This window comes from Chionomys nivalis, chromosome 11 (assembly GCF_950005125.1).
Source record: "Chionomys nivalis chromosome 11, mChiNiv1.1, whole genome shotgun sequence".
NCBI lineage: Eukaryota > Metazoa > Chordata > Mammalia > Rodentia > Cricetidae > Chionomys > Chionomys nivalis.
In genome coordinates, this window is record NC_080096.1 from 64,381,670 (window position 1) to 64,401,983 (window position 20,314).

Sequence of the window (20,314 nt, forward strand, 5' to 3'; positions counted from 1 at the left end):
ATAATTCAGATACACAGCTGTGTCCTCGCTCATCCCTCACAGGACAAATTTGTTTCCCGTGTGTTCAGGTGGTCACTCTCAATCCCTATTGAATTACAAGCAAATGTATCCCATGACATTCAAAGGGTAGTCTTCACCGAAGCAACTAAAATATCTAGTTTTCTTATAAGGGAAACGTTATGGAGAAAGACCATTTTAGAGAATGTTCGAGCTTCCTGAGGTGCAAGACCAGAGCCGTGCTCAGTTTTCACATACTCTCAGGTTCTCTGTCCATTGCCATCTTCAATTACTGTAGCCACACTGGGTGGCAATGTATTAGACAAAATGCCTGACAGGAAGCAACTTTTGTTTATTAGTCCCCCTTTGTTCCCTGGAACAGGAAGAGGTTTGTTTTTTGTTTGTGAATGGAGAAAAAGGCCTGGTGCGGAAGGCTTGATGCAGGAGCACGTGTTAGCTGCTCTTAATGCAGCTGCACTCGGAAAGCACAGAAAGGGCATGCCCTCAATCACCTCTCTTATCCCCCTGGGTGTTTACTCAGAGACCTCAAGCCACAGGGTGATGCTGCCCACATTTGGGGCAAGACTGTCCCACTCAGACAAAGTTCTCTGGAAATACCCTCCCAGTCACACTCAGACATGTGTCTCTTGTTGAGTCTGAATGCATTCGAGATGACAGTGAACACTGAGCGTCACAGAGGACTCTGTTAATGGCCTCTGTGTTTGTTCTTTGCTTTTTTTTTTCCTTTTACTGTAATCTTCAGAATGACAAATGGCTTGCTGCAAATCTAATGCACAAAATAAAATTGACTGCTCCAGAATGTTGGGGAAGGATGGAAAAGATGCTTGCATCTTACATCCCACAGTAAAGTATTTTAAAATATCCCCATTACTCATTGCTTCTCTGCTCAAAGTGTTGCATCTCTAAATTTATACTAGGTCTAGTTTGATATTTTAGCTCTCTTTCGTTTTCGTGAAAACTTGTAATAGATATGAATTATCTAGTTATTACTTTGCTCTGGTTCCTTAAGCTTTGAGCCGTTTCTCTCACTGTGCCCCCTTGAAACAATGGCTTCTTCAATTATCAGGGTCTTTTTCTCTGTAGTCAGACGTATAAATAACTGTTTTTCTCTTCCACTTTTTGTTCTGTTCTGCTTATTATTTTCTGGAAATTCAGATAGAAATAAGCCTGTCTAAGGGAACAACTTTGGTGCCAGCTGTAGCAGGATGGTCTGTGAGCTGTATGAAATTCATATTTTCAAGAGATAAATTCTATCTATAACCTGTGCAGTGGAGAAGCTTCTCACAAAACATTTTTAAAGGTGCTTTAGCACATTTACATATTGTTTATGAGGCAATTTTTTCAAACTTGGAAAATAGCAATAAGCTCATATTTCCTTATAGTTTTCTTATGATTATTAACATTGTCACTTCTTGCTTACATGGATTCAATAATGTTTTCAATGTCATAATTCCATATTTCAATATTCATCCATATATTCATGCCCTAAAAGTTACTTTAGGAAAATATCCTGAAGAAGCCAAACAAAATGAATTATTCAAGGTCTTGAAGCAGGAAAAACATATTTGAATTGATTTTTTAAACTTCAGGTAGCAAGTGGCTCTAATTCCACTGAATTGACAGTTTTCAAAGGAAATAGGCGCTACTTAGCTTATCATTCATTTAGTTCCTGATAAGTAAGAGAAACAAGGGGAGCTGTTCTTGCTGACTTTACTTGGATAAAAATTGCTCTGTATAATAAGATGATACTTCCTCATCGAGTTGTGAATCTGTCTGCCAGACCTCTTTTTTCAGCTGTACAGCTCTGCCCAGCATGGTTCACCTTGGTGTCCTTTGGAGTTTTGTTCCCTTAAGTTGAAAATAGGGCTTTATCCTACTGTTCTGTCGGCATTGCAAACATACTAATCAGTAAGCCAGTGTGTTTCAGTATAGCTAAATAATTAGAATAAAAATTGACTTTCAACATTCTAAACATATAAGACCTTATATGTTAAAAACTAATTGTCACTTAAATTCCACAGGATTAAGATGTAAACAAATTATGTTTTTCAACCAACTTCTTTTAATCATTAGTCAGTAATTTGCATTAGACTGTCTGGATTAGATTGTGTAGTATTGGAATAGAAGAAAATTGCCTTTTCTTTATGTGAAATGACTGTGTTGGTATTTTATATGTTTATATGGTTTAGCTGCAAGTATTTTATATATAAAATATAAGTATTTATAAATATTATGTTCCACATAGTATTTATTGTGTGACAGACACTGAATATAGTATTTTCTAAGTAAAAAGTCACATTAAAAACCCCACAGCTTTATGACTATGTATAAGTAATGATCTTCATGCCTCTCAGATTAAAACTGACACAGGAGAAATTACACTTCCTCATTCAAAATTTTTAGCCAAATTGATTCTAGAATCTTTGCTGAAAACCATATAAAGTTCTAAAAATACCCAAGTATCAAACTGAATGAGTCCCAGATATTATGGCAACAAAGAAAGTAGGCTGACAGCAGTGTCAGCGAACTGAAAGCTGATCCAAGCTACATTTTTATCCCCTTGCTTAAGAAGAGTGAAGGCAAGATGGTGGACTAGTGTGTGAGAAAGTACTCAAGCAAAAGTGGTGGAAGTAGGGGAGAAACTCTGTCAGAATGGCAGCAGAACTTTCTAGTTCAGTGTTCAGTGCCTTGAAGGGACCTTTGCTGGCATCTCAGCCCTATAAGGTGTGGGCCAACAGAAGAAAGTGCCTCAAGGCTTCTAGCATCTGGCAGCATGTTGCTGGGAACCCAAAATCTAGACAACTGTTTCCAGCAGAGCTCTGGCAAGTGTCAGAGGAGGAATATGGAAATCTGAATAAAGATGTTCCCTATCTGCTGCCAAGTCCAGAGGAGAAAGCAATTTGACTAAGGCTTGGTGGGAACAGCCAGAACTGCAAGAGGAGATCAGAACTCAGCAGGAGGTGACCTCAACCCCAGGAACCCCACCACTATCCAATTTTCATACTTGGGCATTTGAAATAAAAAATCAGCATAAGGAATCTGAGGGCTTCATCACAAAATAGACCAATTGGACTTCACATATATCTGCAGAATGTTTCAAAGCACGTTTTGAAAATGCCTGTTCTCTTCAGCAGCTCTTGAACCTCTCTGTAACAATGAGAACATTGAGGGCACAAGGCAAATCTTAATAAATAAAAATAACCAGAAATAATCCCCCTTGTCCTACCAGAGACTGAAGTAGAATAATACTAGAAAGGAAGAGCAGGGCTAATGTCAAAAAATACACAAACACTTGGGGGAAATAAACAGTACACTTTTTTTATTTATTTATTTTTAATTAATTAATTTATTTATCTATTAAAGATTTCTGCCTTCTCCCCGCCACCGCCTCCCATTTCCCTCCCCCTCCCCCATTAAGTCCCCCTCCCTCGTCATCCCTAAGAGTAATCCAGGTTCCCTGCCCTGTGGAAAGTCCAAGGACCACCCACCTCCATTCAGGTCTAGTAAGGTGAGCATCCAAACTGCCTAGGCTCCCACAAAGCCAGTACGTGCAGTAGGATCAAAAACCCATTGCCATTGTTCTTGAGTTCTCAGTAGTCCTCATTGTCCCTTATGTTCAGCAAGTCCAGTTTTATCCCATGCTTTTTCAGACCCAGGCTAAAATAAAAAACACCAATGATAGCCTTTGCTGGAGAGGTTGTGGAGAAAGGGGTACACTCATCCATTGCTGGTGGGAATGCAAATTTGTGCAACCACTTTGGAAAACAGTGTGGAGGTTTCTCAGGAATTTCGGGATCCACCTACCCCTGGACCCAGCAATACCACTCTTGGGAATATACCCAAGAAATGCCCTATCATACAACAAAAGTATATGCTCAACTATGTTCATAGCAGCATTGTTTGTAATAGCCAGAACCTGGAAACAACCTAGATGCCCTTCAATGGAAGATATGGATGAAGAAAGTATGGAATATATACATATTAGAGTACTACTCAGCAGTAAAAAACAATGACTTCCTGAATTTTGCATGCAAATGGATGGAAATAGAAAACACTATCCTGAGTGAGGTGAGCCAGACCCAAAAAGAGGAACATGGGATGTACTCACTCATATTTGGTTTCTAGCCATAAATGAAGGACATTGAGCCTATTATACGTGATCCTAGAGAAGCTAAATAAGAAGGTGAACCCAAAGAAAAACATATAGGCATCCTCCTGAATATTAACGTTCATCAGGCGATGAAAGGAGACAGAGACAGAGAACCACATGGAGCACCGGACTGAAATCTCAAGGTCCAAATCAAGAGCAGAAGGAGAGAGAGCACGAGCAAGGAACTCAGGACCGCGAGGGGTGCATCCACACGCTGAGACAATGGGGATGTTCTATCAGGAACAGTACACTTTTGAATAAAAGATCATTGCAGAAAGCAGGAATAAATTAAAAGACTCCTAGAATCAAATGAAAACAGAAGGCTAACCTACTGGAACTTCAGAGATGCAGCTAAGGCAGTCTTAAGAGGAAAGTTTACAGCTGTAAGTGGTCATATGCATTACACACAGAGGATAAAGACAGGCGCTTACGTGCACAATAATGGGGAGCAGAACACAGTCCCTGAAAACAATTATACAGAGGAGAATGGAAAGGAGTCAGTCAACAACACCCAAACTGTTTAACTGTTTGGCCAGAAGCATCACCTCAGTTCCCTGGAAAGCATCTGATATATTTAGTTGGGGACTTTACCCCAGTTCCCTAGCATCCATTTTTGAAATGTTGGGCAGAAAATTTCATTTCAAAGGTCCCTCCCTTGGGAGTTGCCTCATTCCAAACTCCACCTTCTAGAAAGCACGCCAAATGGTGATCCCACCCCCACCCAGTGAGGGTCAAGAAGCCCACCAAACAGTAACTCTTTCACAGGGAGGGACAAGACCACTCACACAGGCCATTTAAACTGCTCCCCAGAGAATAAACATGTGGTCTCCCCTTTTCCCTCTCCAGTGGTCTTTCTGTTTTTTGCCCCTCCTCTGTGTTTTCCCCGGGGCCACCCTGAAGTGCTGGCACCCATTAAACTTAGGCATATTTTAATTTGCTCTGATTGGAATTATATGCGTGGCGGAGAGGTTTGTTGGCCAGGAAATATTTAACATTTGGAAGTACCACAGTGGGGGTCTGTTTTCCCATTGACCCAGGGCCATGTGTTAGAAAATGCCCTTCTTTCCTTTGTTCTCCACCAGGCTAAGATCAGCTTCATCTTCTTTTTCAAGAACATGCCACTAGAGTCCAGGACCCATTAACCTTATGTTTGTCGATTTTCCGGCTGTCCTGTTGGAGTCATGGTCCATGCCAGGCGCCTGACACAACCAGCAAGACAGTCCTTGCTGAAGTGGGATTCAGTGGATAGAGACGTCTGCCCACTCATTTCTCATGTCCCCTCTGTTTTTGACACAAGGGTCTTATCACAGTGGATTCATTGTGGTAACATTGTGCCCCGATATTCGGCATAAATTTGCCTTTCAAAGCTGAATTCTCTATCGTCCCTGGAATGTCTTCTACAAAACTTTTATAAACTGGGTTTGTCGTATACAATCTGTCCAGAATGGCTAATTTCTCTATGCAGTAAGATCTGGCCTCAGTATGACCTTGATAATGGGACACAGTGGCCACCAGAGGGAAGTCTTGAATTTTCCATCCTCTGGGGCCTTGAACATTTTTGTGGGAATGGGGATAAGTGGACAGAATTCTCTTATGTCCATGGTTTCTGGGCACTGTGCTACCCTCAGTAGCCAGTGTCTTATAGCACCAGTTTTGGTTTCCAGGGTCATGGTGACTCCAGATTCCTGACTTCCTGGGAATTGGGACCTTGAAAGTTCTGCCGTGATCACGCTGCCAGAGACACTGGCCCCTCCACCACTCCCTCGAACCCTAACTACCCAAACCCTCCTGTGGAGCAACATTCTCCACAGTCCTCCCCATCCCCACTCATCCCCAAGCCCTCCTCAGCCAAAGAAAAGGTTCAAGGCCAAATTCCTCCTCCTTACCCACCCTTCTCCCCTCCCCTCCCTCCTCCTACTTCTCCCACCCCTCCACGCCACAACCCACCTCTTGGACCCCTTCTACACATTGGCCTAACCCTTCCCAATCTTCCCATCTCTTCTCATACCAGGTCTCAGCATAACCCTATCCTTCTCTGCCTTCTCCAGGAGGTAGCAGGGTCTGATGGCATTATTAAAGTCTACATTCCCTTCTCTCTTCCAGAACTCTCTCAAATAGAAAAGCAATTAAGTTCCTTCTCTGATAATCCATCTGTTTATATTAAGGAGTGTTGCTCTCTGTCCCAGGCCCTGGCATGATTTCTATGCCACCTAGGCATCTACTTTGACTCCTGAAGAGTGAGGTACAATTCAGGCAGCAGCTAGACAGTATGCAGGTGAGACTCACCTAGTAGACAGTACATTCCCTGTGGGAGAATTGGCTGTGCCAGCCACAGAACCATACTGGGATTATCAACCAGGCCAAAATGGTCGACAGGCTGGACATCATGGTCAGCTGCTTCTTTCAGGGTCTGTAGATGGTCTTGGAAAAAGTAGTTAATTTTGACAAACTTCGGGAGATCACACAGCTAGCTGACAAAAACCTGATCATTTTTTAAAACCAATTGCAAGAGACCATGGTTCAATATGCCAGACTGGGCACAGCCTTTCCAGACGGAGCCACGGTCCTGGCTACCCATTTCTTGGTGACTCCCATAGCCTCTCTGAGTCTAGGTTAATGCTGCAGGTAGCAGGTAAGTCCATTACTTTTCTTTTGGACATGGGAGCTACTTACTCTGTTTTAACATCTCACTCAGGTCCTATGTTCCTCTCACCAATTTCAGTCATGGGGGTATACAGGACCCACTCCTTCCCCCTTAAGACTCTGCTATCATTCTTGCAGTGTGATTCTTCTCTCATTCTTTCCTAAACATACCAGCTTGCCCTGCAAGTCTGCTTGGTCAAGATATTCTCAGCCACTTCGGGGCCACACTCACTTTGGCCCCCACACCTTCTCTTGAGTCACACTTTCTTCTCACAGGTTCCTACCCCAGACTGTCCTGTCCCTACCCTCCCTGATCTAGTAGATCCCTAAGTATGGGACACTTCCATTCCTGTGGTTGCTGCTTACCACCAGCCAGTCCTAGTTTGCCTTAAAGACCCTTCATCCTTCCTTTACAGACCCCAGTTTTCTATTCCTGAAACCCACTGTTGAGGCCTTAATCCTACTATTACCCACCTCCTATCTCAAGGACTTTTAATTCCTGTCACCTCACACTGCTACACTCCTATCCTTCCCATGCATAAGCCCTTTGGTGCTTACTACTTGGTTCAAGACCTCTGCCTCATAAATGAGGCAGTTTTTCCAATTCACCCACTGATTAACAACCCATACAATCTTCTGTTCAATATCCCTCCTGCCACCTCCTATTTTATAGTTCTGGACCTAGAAGATGCCTTTTTTACTGTCCCTTTACACCCTGACTCATACTTCCTCTTTGCCTTCACCTGAGAGCACCCTGACTTCCGGTCCTCCAGAGAGCTTACATGGACTGTTCTCCCTCAGGGTTTTTGTGATAGCCCCTATTTCTTTGGCAAACTCTGGCTTGGGATCTCTCAAGCTTTGACTCTGGTCCTAGCATGCTTCTCCAATATGTTGATGATCTCCGTCCCTGTAGTTCTATAGCCCATCTCTGCACTCCTGAACTTCCTCAGATCTCTGGGATATTGAGTCTCACCAGCTAAGGCTCAACTGTGTTCTCCCACAGTGGTATATGTGGGTGTTCAACTCAGCCTGGGGTCTAAGACCCTTACCTCTGACCGGGTCCAGGCCCTGTAGGATTTACAGATCCCAACTACAGGGGCTCAGATTCTCTCATTTTTGGGCCTCCTAGGGTTCTTCCATCATTGGATTCTTAACTTTGCCATTACAGCCAAGCCTTTGTACCAGGCAGCCAAAGAGACCCCCACAGGGCCTCTCACCCTCCCAACCATTGTCAGCTGCCATGTCTCTCTACTGGAAGATCCTTCTAACAACCCCTGCTTCTGCTCTTCCAGACCCCACAAGACCTTATCACTTCTATACCGACGAGAGGTCAGGGGTGGCCACAGGAGTTTTAACCCAACAGGTTGGGCTTTTGAATTAGGCTCTTATTTTTTTATCCCAACAGCTAGACCTCACTGCCTGTGGATGGTAGCCATGCTTAAGAGCTCTGACCGCAACAGCTAAATGCACGCAGGAGGCTCTCAAGATCACACTGTCCTAGCAAATCACAGTATATTCCACCCACTGCCTCTCAGACCTTCTGAGTCATTCATCTCTCTCTCTCTCTCTGCTTGGGCCTTCATGAATCCAGGTTTTTCACTTACTATTTCTAGAAAATCCCCAAATTACTTTGGCCTCTAATCTTGCCCTAACCCTCCACAACTCCCCTTCCTGTTCCCTTCCCCACTGATACATTCTCTCACTCTTGCCCAGAGGCTGCAGAGGTCTTAAGCTTACCTCAGCCAGGTCTTCTAGACCAACCACTTACAAATTCCCAACATGCCCTGTTTGTTTCTTATAGACAAATCAGGAAACCTCCAGGCAGCATATGCAGTAGTCACTTCCACTAACACAGTTGAAGCGACCCACCTGCCAGTGGGAGCCTCCTTACAAAGGCCACATTAATTGCCTTGGTCAGAGCACTCCAGATAGCCAAGTGTCAACGGGCTAATATCTATACTGACTCTAAATATGCCTTCTTACTAGCCCATACCCATTCTGCACTCTGGAAGGAAAGGAGCTTCCTTACTGCCAGGGGCACTCCAATAGTTAACGGACCTCTTATAGCCAACCTCTTGGAGTCCCTCCAACTCCCTGTAGAAACAGCCATAATTTACTGTTGGGGACACCAATACTCCAAGGACCCAGTGGCCATAGGCAATGCCAAGGCTGAGTCAGTGGCCCGGGGTCTGGCCTCCAACTTCTTTGATTCTACAAAATATATTTTGTTCTTGATTCCCTCCTATCAGCCCTGTTACCAACCAGAAGAGAGGGATGAGCTCATAAAAAAAGGGGGGCCACAAAACAAAGGATGGATGGTTTTACTTAAATAACCATCTCATCCTTTCTCAAGACCCGGCATTGTCGATCATTTCAGACATCCACCAGACCTTACACATAGACTCCAAAGCTTTGTTCCATTTCTTAGAGCCCCTTTTTAACCCTATCTCCGAGATTGATTTCACAGGTTCATTCCTCCTGCCAGACATGTGCCTACGCCAATCCACAGGGGGATCTCTATATATGTCAGTCTCTGCATCAGCTTCATGGACACTAACTGGGCGAAGATTGGCAGGTTGATTTTACCCATATGCCTACTCATAAAAACTCTGTTATCTCCTAACACTTGTGGACACTTTTACAGGGTGGATAGAAGTGTTTCCAGCCTCCAAGGACACAGCAGATGTGGTGGTTCAGGTATACCTGGACCACATCATTCCTTGGTTTGGTGTTTCATGAGCCATCCAGATGGACAATGGGCCAGCCTTCACTTCTAGGGTTACGGAGCTTGTGTCAGAAGCTCTCAATATCTCCTAGAAATTCCACATCCCCTACCACCCACAATCCTTGGGGAAGGTAGAGAGGACCAATGGACTCATCAGTGAATCCAACAGCTAATTAAGCTCTCCATTGAACTCATATTGAACTTGGCCCTCCCTTCTTCCCATTTCCCTTACCCATCTCCAGACCACTCCATGGTCCCCTATGGGTCGATCTTCTTTATGGCAGGCCCCTTCTCCTTAATCATTACCTCCCAGCCCAAACTCCTTCACTGGCAGGGATTCCTATACTACCTCTCCCTTCTGAGGTACCTTCTCCATTCATATGCTGACAGGTGTCTCCCTGCCCTCACACCAGTGGACCCAAATGCCCCTGAATGTGCCCCAGTCTTCCCAGGGGACAGAATACTCCTCAAACAGCTAGTTCCTAGGTCTCTTGAACCTCGATGGACAGGACCTCACATAGTAATCCTCACCACCCCCTTGGCTGCCAAGCTTTTGGGCACACATGCTGGTACCATCTCTCCAGGCTCAAGTGGGCACCTGCTCAGGATACTTGCTCTGTCCAGCAGTTAGGACCTTCCACCTTCTAGTTTTCCAAGATGCCACAATTAGGGCCTATCTGCTCCTCATCCTGGCACAATCAGTTTTGTCGGTACAAACAAGATGGGTAATAGTAATATTTTTTTCTTCTAGCCACCTGCTTTCTTATCTCCCGCAAGCAACAGATGCCTGTCGTCTCCAGGATGGCAGTAACCTGATGCTTCTCCAACCACACCTCTCACTGAGTATGAGCCCACCAACTCCCAGCTATCCCCTCTCCCCTCTCCCATATCACCCATGCCTGCAGGAAATAGCCAAACTTGAGCCAATGCCCCTTTATCCAAAGAGAGTCTAAAATGTTTGGTCAGAAGTGTCACCTCAGCTCCCTGGCACACCTTTATACAGAGTCTGGAGTATTTAGTTGGGGGTTTCACCACAGCTCCTTGGCATCCATTTTTGAAATGTTGGATGAAAAATTCCATTCCAAAAACCCCTCTCCTGGGAGTTGTCTTAGTTCAAACTCCACCTCTGAGAAAGCCTGCCAAACAGTGACCCCTTCCCAGAGAGGGTCAACACAAGCTATTTAAACTGCCCCCAGAAAATAAACATGTGGTCTCCCCTTTTCCCTCTCCAGTGGTCATTCAGGTTGTCCTCTCCACCTGACTCCCATGTTTTCCCAGGACCACCTGGGAACACTGGCATCCACAAACCTAGATGTCTTTTTATTTTGGTCTGATTTGGTCAGTTTGGATTATATGCATCAGTAGAGAGGTTTGTTGGCCAGGAGAAACTTAACACAAAACAACAAATTTTGAATGCTGCAGGAGGGGAAGGAAAAGAACTGCCAATTAAATTAGTAACCAGATCTCTCACAGAGAGATTTCAAGCATGTAACATAGTGATGAACTTCAAGGTTATCAAAAACAAGATGCCTAATGAAACTGCTAGCACATCTAACAGAAAACAAAAGGGAAATATTCATGACATAGGTATAGACATTAATTTCTGAATGGAATTCCATTAACATATGAAATAGGCCCAAAGAACTGACAAAAGGGTTGGAAATTGAAAGGATATTCAGCAAAAGAAACTATCAACATAGCGAAATGACAGCCTACAAAATGTGAGCAAATTTTGTTAGTTATATTTCAGATGGGATATATACGTAAGTCAAAATTAAACATACAGCAAACCAACACTTTCAATCAAATAAATGGACCGGAGGACTCAACAGCTGGTTCTCAAAAGATGAGCTACAAATGGCCAGTAAATATTTTTAAAAATGTCCAACATATCTAACCATTAGAACAACACAATATACTTAGATTTTATCTCTTCCTTGTGAGAATGACTACTACAATGAAAACAAATGCTGGGCAGGATATGGGGAAAGAATTTCTATTCACTTGTTGGTACAAGTGCATAAAATATTGAAACAGTATGGAAATCAGTGTGTATAACTCCCATAAATGAAAAGTGAAAACACCACAAGATTCTAACTTTACCACTGCTGGAGAAGTTCTAGTGGATTCTGCATCTTACCACAGAGATACTTTCACACCCTTGCTCATTTACGGTCCTCTCACAGTGGCTGGGAAATAGAGACAACCTAGATGTCCATCGACCCATGAATGGATAATAAAATGTGGTATATATAAGCAATGAAACTTTATTCAGCCCTGTAGAAAAAATATAAAACATTTCCCTAGAATGGATGGAAGTGAGATTATCCAAACTCAGAAAGACAAATTGCACATATTCTCAGTCATGTGTGAATTCTAGCCTCTAGCTGTTAAATGTGTGTGCTTAGGTAGGAGCAAGGTGGATAAAGGTCAGCAGGCTATAAAAGGGTCCGTGAGATTAGAAAAGAGACTTTAAACAAAAGTGGGAATAGAATACAGCTGAAGGGAAAATACTAGGTGAAACTGTGCAGGGGTAAGGGGTAACAGGAAGATGAGGACCAAGTGGGAGCAGGAAGACTCCACCAAAATGAATTAGGAATGCTATATGGAAATCTGTTATTTTATAGGTATTCAAGAAAATATATATAAAATATCAAAATTTTAAAAATTAAAAAAACGACATCTGGAGATCATGATCTTTTTCCTTTACTACATAGTAATTTTACTAATTGTTGTTAATTATTTCTTAAAAGTAGATCTTGAATCTTTTTATTTCTACCTACCTCTGCTTCAGAATCGTTAGGAACCACCATTCCTCATCAGCCCTAGGAAGCAATTTTATAAAATGAAGAGTTAAGCTTAATTTAGCTTTGGAGCAAGAAATAAAAATTATCCTTGAAGGCAAGGTTCATACTGTTCTGATCAGCCTTAGGTATTTTCTGTGACCCAGACACTCAAACATCTCTAACTCTGTCCTTTCTTGAGTGGGGATGCTATAGGCAGTTCAGACAATAAAATTGGTAGTTGGGTATGAATTAAATAAGCTAAGTCAAAGCATCATTGATGCTGATGTTATGCCTAGATCACAGAGTCCCCCCAAAACCAACAGAACTTGTTGGTTTGCAAAAACAAAAAGCCTTTATTCTTACACAAGTTTGCAAACTTGGACTCTCTGTGTGTCCAACATATTGGAATGATCAGAGAGTCCTGAGCTCAGTTAGGGTTGGGTTAGGGATTTCTAAGATTTAGTACTCCTGATTGACTGACATTTGTCTAAATGTGTCCTGGTGAAAAGTGATAGGTATGTGCTGGCAGGTGATCTTATCTACAATGTTTGGAACATTAGGAATTTCCTTTGGATGGTCTGTTCCTGGGTGGTAACTGGGTAGTCTCCATTTGTGGTCTTTCTTGGAACCTGGTATTGGCTAAGGGTACACTACTGAGACTCAGGCCTCTATTGAGCTTCTCATGACTAGGTCCTAAATTTCCTCCTTCACAAGTACCAATGACAGGATCCAATCATGTGTTCTGCTTGCCCACGAGTTTAAGGAGATGGTATTAGGACCTAAGAACCACTAGCTATGCCATTCTCCTTGGCCTCTCGTCAGCTCTCATTGTCCGCCACATTCAGAGAGTCCGGTTTTATCTCATGTTTTTTCAGTAGCAGTCCAGCTGGCCTTGGTGAGCTCCCAATAGATCAGCCCCACTGTCTCAGTGGTTGGGTGCAGCCCTCAGGGTCCTGACTTCCTTGTTCATGTTCTCTCTCCTTCTGCTCCTCATTATAACCTTGGGAGCTCAGTCCGGTGCTCCAGTGTGGGTCTCTGGCTCTATCTCCATCCATTGCTAGATGAAGGTTCTATGGCGATATGCAAGATATTCATCAGTATGATTATAGGATAGGTTCATTTCAGGTTCCCTATCCTCAGGTGCCCCAACGAACTAACTGGGGACATTGCCCTGGGCATCTGGTAGCCATTCCCAGTTCAAGTCTCTTGCCAACCCTTAGGTGGCTCCCTTACCTAAGGTATGAGTTTCCCTGCTCCCCTATCCAACCTTCCTTTATCCCCAATCACCCCGATTCCCCCAGTTCCCCTCATCTTCTCCTTCACACTTTTCTCTCCCCATCATCCCTCATCCCCATCCCACCCCACCCCCAAGATTCCAATTTTTTGCCCATCAGTCATGTCTATTTCCCATAGCTGGGAGGATATCTATATGTTTTTCCTTGGGTTTACCCTCTTGTTTAGCTTCTTTAGGATCACAAATTATAGTCTCAGTGGCCCCTATCCATGGCTAGAAACCAATTATGAGTGAGTACATCCCATGTTCTTCTTTTTGGGTCTGGGTTACCTCACCCAGGATCGTATTTTCTATTTCCATCCATTTGCATGCAAAATTCGAGAAGTCATTGTTTTTTACCGCAGAGTAAAATGTGTATATATTCCACACTTTCTTCATCCATTCTTCCATTGAAGGGCATCTAGGTTGCTTCCAGGTTCTGGCTATTACAAATAATGCTGCTATGAACTTTCATCTGGCGATAGATCGAGAGAGAGACAGAGACCCAAATTGGAGCAACAGTCTGAGCTCTTAAGGTCCAAATGAGGAGCAGAAGGAGGGAGAACATGAGCAAGGAAATCAGGACCACGAGGCGTGCACCCACCCACTGTGACAGTGGAACGGATCTATTGGGAGCTCTCCAAGGCCAGCTGGACTGGGACTGAATAAGCATGGGTTGAAACTGGACTCTCTGAACATGGCGGACAATGAAGGCTGATGAGAAGCCAAGGACAATCCTAGGTTTCGATCCTAATACATGAACTGGCTTTGTGGGAGCTTAGCCTGTTTGGATGCTCACCTTCCTGGGCCTGGATGGAAGTGGGAAGACCTTGGTCTTCCTGTAGGGCAGGGAATTTGGACTGCTCTTCAGTATCGAGAGGGAGGGGGAATGGACTGGGGGGAGGAGAAGAGGAGTGGAGATGGGGGAGGGGAGTGGGGGGAGGGGGCAATGTGTGGGAGGAGAGGGAGGGGAATGGGAAACGGGGAGCAGTTGGAAATTTTAATTAAAAAAGAATATAAAAAAAAAAGAACCACTAGCTAACAGATTTTTCCAGGCCCTTTGGCTGGGATCTTTGATTGCAATCAAATTGTAATTATAATCTTGAATTAATACATCCATTAATTGACAACTCTGGGCTTACTTTTCTTGGTATGTCAATGGGCATGATAGGTAGCCATTTTTGTCCCCCATGCTAGGGAGTTCCCTCTTTATTTATTTATTTATTTATTTATTTATTTATTTATTTATTTATTAAGCATCCAATGTACTGCTGGCAAGGAAGGCACCAGGTCTCATTACAGATGGTTGTGAGCCACCAGGTGGTTGCTGGGAATTGAACTCGGGACCTCTGGAAGAGCAGCCAGTGCTCTTACCCTCTGAGCCATCTCTCCAGCCCCCAGGAGTTCCCTCTTGTCTCAGCATTTTAACTTATTTTGGGCAGGGAGCATGGAACAACGTGTTCCTCTCTGTAACTACCTCGAACTGACATTGGGGTGTTTTTATTAAGGCTGAAGAAGGTTGAATGGCTAGTCAAAGGTAAGGAGGGAATTCAGGCAATGGCGCACTCATCAGAAGCATCTGGTTCATAGACTCTGTCAAAGAAACAGCAAGTATTCACATCAGCTGGACTGGTCCACATTAGGCTTCGGCACATCCAGGGCTCGTAGTCATTTGAAGCAGTTGTAGTCAGCAACTGATGCTTAGATGTATCTGCCAGCCAAGTGGAAACATATTGAAATAAGTTTAAGCTAGGAACAGAAGTTAAAATTTATGTACTTAAAGGAAAATAATACATTTGAAACTTTCAAGTTCATATTGAAATCCATGTCATAGAAAAAAGCAGATAATGGGTACCTGTAAACCGCAGGAATAGACTCATACCTTTGAGTCCTAGCTAAACTGTAGATTTTGATTAGAAGTACATATATTTTTCTGCTCTATAGAGAACCAAGTATGGATTGGGACAGAGATGTTTCGGACCTGACGAGAAACACCTTTAAGTTCATATTTTGATGGCAACCAGAATAAACCTAAAATCTTGAGCATATGATGAAACAGTAAGTAGTCATAGCTCTATCATCTTATAAGACTATACCATAGAAAAAGAAAGAAATCAGAAACAGTTTCCATATCTTAACCTGTATTTACATCTTAAATCATTTTTGAACCCTCAAAGCTCAAAGCTTATGAGCTTTTATATCTTAAAACTTTTTTTTTTTTTTTTTTTTTGGTTTTTTGAGACAGGGTTTCTCTCTAGTTTTGGTACCTGTCCCGGAACTAGCTCTTGTAGACCAGGCTTCTTAAAACGTTTTGAAAGAGACCTAGTAGCTTTAGAAAAAACAAGGCTTGATTTCTCTCTCTCTCTCTCTCTCTCTCTCTCTATATATATATATATATATATATATATAACAAGCTTGCTATAGTTTTGTGGAAGGATCTGGATGCCTGCTGCTGCTAAGTTGACATAGTTAGAACTAGCCTAGCTGTCAGTAGTATCAGAGATCCCAGAAGGATAAATAAATTATACCTGAGTACAGACCAAGCAGCTTCTAAATCTACTAAAAATGTCAGGGTGGAGTCCTTATCCAGTTACGTATCCAGTTAGCCTTACCCAGGTCTCCAGAGCATTGGAAGCAGAAGTATCAGAACAGTAGTCTTATAAGCCTATAAGGTAAATTTTATTTTTCTTGTGGAAGAGGGACATGGAAAAGACTGACCTTTTTTGTCTAAGCAAAAATGGTTCAATCAATTCTCCAATGTCCTGCTGTTTGTCCACAATCTGGACTGGGTCCTGGCAGCAGGTGTTACACTGGGGCATCTTGCCAAGTGGTCAGCATCATCATAATCCAGGTGGAGACATCATGGTGTCCCATAATCTTCGTTGGAGACCTTAGATCACTGCTAGGATCTCGGAGTCTCGGTCTAATATAATAAGCCTTTTAATCATTATTTTAAATGCCATATTCTGCATCTCTGAAGTATGAGGGCTCCCTAATTTTGTTTCTAGTTACATGTTTTTGGTTTGACTTGGAAAACATATACAGGGAACTAAATAAGGCTTATCCCTGCAATTAATTACATCAGAACTTTATGGATGACTGACTAACTTGTATTTTCTAACAGTCTATAGTAAGTTAGCAGCTTTCACAAAACTAAAACTTTATATTATGTCAGGTTTAGCCTTAAAAATAATGATTTTAAATTAAAGCTAATAAAGAAATTGAATTAGTCATTCCAGGGATAAAAACAGAACAAGTTTGTATCCAGCTGTTAATGCTGTCTCCTGGGAAGGAAAGGAAAAGATCCCAAGGCAAAATGAGAACAGGAGGGAGCCTAAGGGGCTAGCATTGCCCTTGACAAGTCTTAAGGCACTGCAGCCATATGTTAGGGAAGGAAAAACAAGTTCCAGTATTGTGACCCTCAATTTAAACATCTGACATGCAGTGTTCCTAGACTACTTCTGTACAAATCTCAAAGGATTAAGACCCATAGGCTTAGACACTGTTCCAAACCCTCTGTCAAACTGTTCTGGTCATTGTCTTCTGCATCACAAGAAATAAACATTTGGAAGTTTTTGGTGCTTATGGCTGTGACCCTAATTTTTAGCTTTTTATTTTAATTCCAAACATTAACAATATAAAATATTTTATAAACACAAATGTCCCATAGTCTTAACTGTTATTTAAAAAATTCAGAGCTCCCTGCTCCCCTATCCAACCTTCCTTTATCCCCAATCACCCCGATTCCCCCAGTTCCCCTCATCCTTTCCTTCACACTTTTCTCTTCCCATCTCCCGTCACCCCCATCCCACCCCACCCCCAAGATTCCAATTTTTTGCCCCGCAATCTTGTCTATTTCCCACAGGGTTGGCAAGAGACTTGAACTGGGAATGGCTACCAGGTGCCCAGGGCAATGTCCCCAGTTAGTTCCTTGGGGGTACCTGAGGATAGGGAACCCGAAATGAACCTATCCTATAACCATACTGATGAATATCTTGCATATCACCATAGAACCTTCATCTAGCGATGGATGGAGATAGAGACAGAGACCCACACTGGAGCACCGGACTGAGCTCCCAAGGTCCTAATGAGGAGCAGGAGGGAGAACATGAACAAGGAAATCAGGACCATGAGGGGTGCACCCACCCACTGAGACAGTGGGGCCTATCTATTGGGAGCTCACCAAGGCCAGCTGGACTGTGACTGAAAAAGCATGGGATAAAACCAGACTCTCTGAACATGGCAGACAATAAGAGCTGATGAGAGGCCAAGGACAATGGCACCGGGTTTTGATCCTACTTCATGTTCTGGCTTTGTGGGAGCCTAGATAGTTTGGATGTTTACCTTCCTAGACATGGATGGAGGGGGGAGGACCTTGGACTTTCCACAGGGCAGGGAACCCTGACTGCTCTTGGGACTGGAGGGGGAGGAGAAGAGGAGTGGGGGGAGGGGGAGAGGGATGGGAGGAGGGGGAGGGAAATGGGAGGAGGGGGAGAAGCGGGAAATTTTTTTTTCAATAAAAATAAATTCAGAGCTCTTAAATATCTTCCTGTAATATCAAAAATAAAGTACCTCATTGGCCCCACCTTCGATGGTATTCTCTCTCTCGCTCGCTCTCTCTCTCTCTCTCTCCATATATATTTAGGTGAAGTCAGGGAGAAGCCTTGAATTGTCACTGGAGACAGACACAAGGGATGGAACTTTACCTGGTAAGCCACAGCCATGTGGTGATACAGAGATCAATGAAGATGGGTTAATTTAAGATAAAAGAGTTATCCAGAAATACACTTAAGCTATGGCCAAAAAGTATTGTAAATAATATACTTTCTCTGCAATTATTTTTGTTCTGGGCAGCCAGTAACAAACAAGTGGCATCTCCAAATATTCTATGTTTATGGTCCTATCTCTAATGTCCTGTAAGTAATCCAGTATCAAAGTCAAACAAATCATGATTTGAGTTTGTCCCATCACATCAGTCTCCTAAGTCAGAAAGAGGACGCACAAAAGACAAGAACAAAACAGCACATAGAACAACACATATTCATCCTGGTGCCCAGAGGCAGAGCTGAAAATGAGATGCTAGGAGCATTCCACATGTCTAACTGAAACAGAGCTGGGAGCATCCCACACATTTATCTACAGAACTGAGATGCTGGGAGCATCCTGCATGTCTATCTACAGAAACTAGAAAGATCTACTCTCATACATAAAGGTCTTGGGACCCAAATAAAGAAGGCCCTGGGGACATCTCTCTAGGTACCCCACTACCAGTGATCTTTTTGCACATCCACATAGATCGCCTACAGGCTTTCATACATTCTGGGTCCAGTTATAGGAGGATATCCAAAACAGAAAGACACAAAACAAAATGTACACACAGAAAACTTACTGGCCAGATGAAGGCTCTACAGGACAGTGGTCCTGGTGGGCTTTGAGGATCCTGGATGAGCCCCTAATGTTATGCTGAAATCACAGACTACCCTCAAAACCAACTGGGACCTGAGTCCTGTATGTAAAAGCAAAGAGTCTTTATTCTTACACAAGTTTTCAAACTTGACTCTCATATGTCCAATGTATTGGAGTGATCAGGGAGCCCTGAGATTAGTTAAAGTTGGGTTTTCATAGTAGCAAAGATGGGGGTGAGGGATTTCTAAGGTTAAGGACCCCTGATTGGCTGATGTTTGTCTAGGGGTGTCCTGGTAAAAAGCAATGGGTATGTGCTGGCAGGAGATACTGCAGTTTGGAACATACAGCTTGAAGCAGACAATGTTTAGAACGTTTTTCCTTTGGGTGGTCTGTTTATGGGTGGTGTCTGGGTAGTCTCAGGTATAGCCAGGTAAACTACTGAGATCTAGGCCTCTATTGAGCTTGTCATGGCAGGATCATACAACTGATATATATATATATATATATATATATATATATATATATATATATATATATATATATATATATATATTCAGGAATACTAGAAAGATGTCCAGAAATATCCCAAAAGAGAATTCTTTGCAAGTGGCCAGAGCCAAGAAGAAAAAGCATGTAGGTGAACTAAACAGACTGCTCTCTGGGAGGCAGTGTGAGGTTACATTTTCTAGGAAAGGAAAACTAAGAAGCAAAAGTTGTCTTTGTGCTTTCCCTTCTGTGTCACAGTCCCACTGTGATTTCATCAAGTAAATTTCTTCAGATTTACACAAAAAGTTTTTATTCTTTTTCCTTTGGAAATATCCTTTCTAGAACCCTCTAATATCAGCTTTTATTGAACTCAACTTTTCTAAGCTATGCCTAAGTCATTCTTGGTGTGATAGTCATTCTTTTACCTGAATATGTCATTTGTAGAGTTTAGATATCTTGTTAATGACCGTTAGTCAATATTAACTGTTCTTCTTTTTACCTAAGTATATATTAGTGGTAGAGAGGAGTTTCATTATGACTTTTCCATACTTAAAAAGTTGTTTGATTCTGTTTAGTGCATTTCTTATCTTTTTTTTTCTACCCCCTCACAACCTTCCTTCCTTTTCTAGCCTTCCTTCCTTTTCTAGTAGGGGCCCTTTAGTTTCATTTCGTCCTTAACCCTCTGGCTTTTCCTTATGGGGAAAGCACATTATTGTAATATTTGGTTTTCTTATTTTTCATAATGGATTTTCTTTTTTATTAAACTTTAGGTTTTCTGAGAATCATATGCAGCCATAAAACAATTTAGTTATTTCTACATCTTTTTC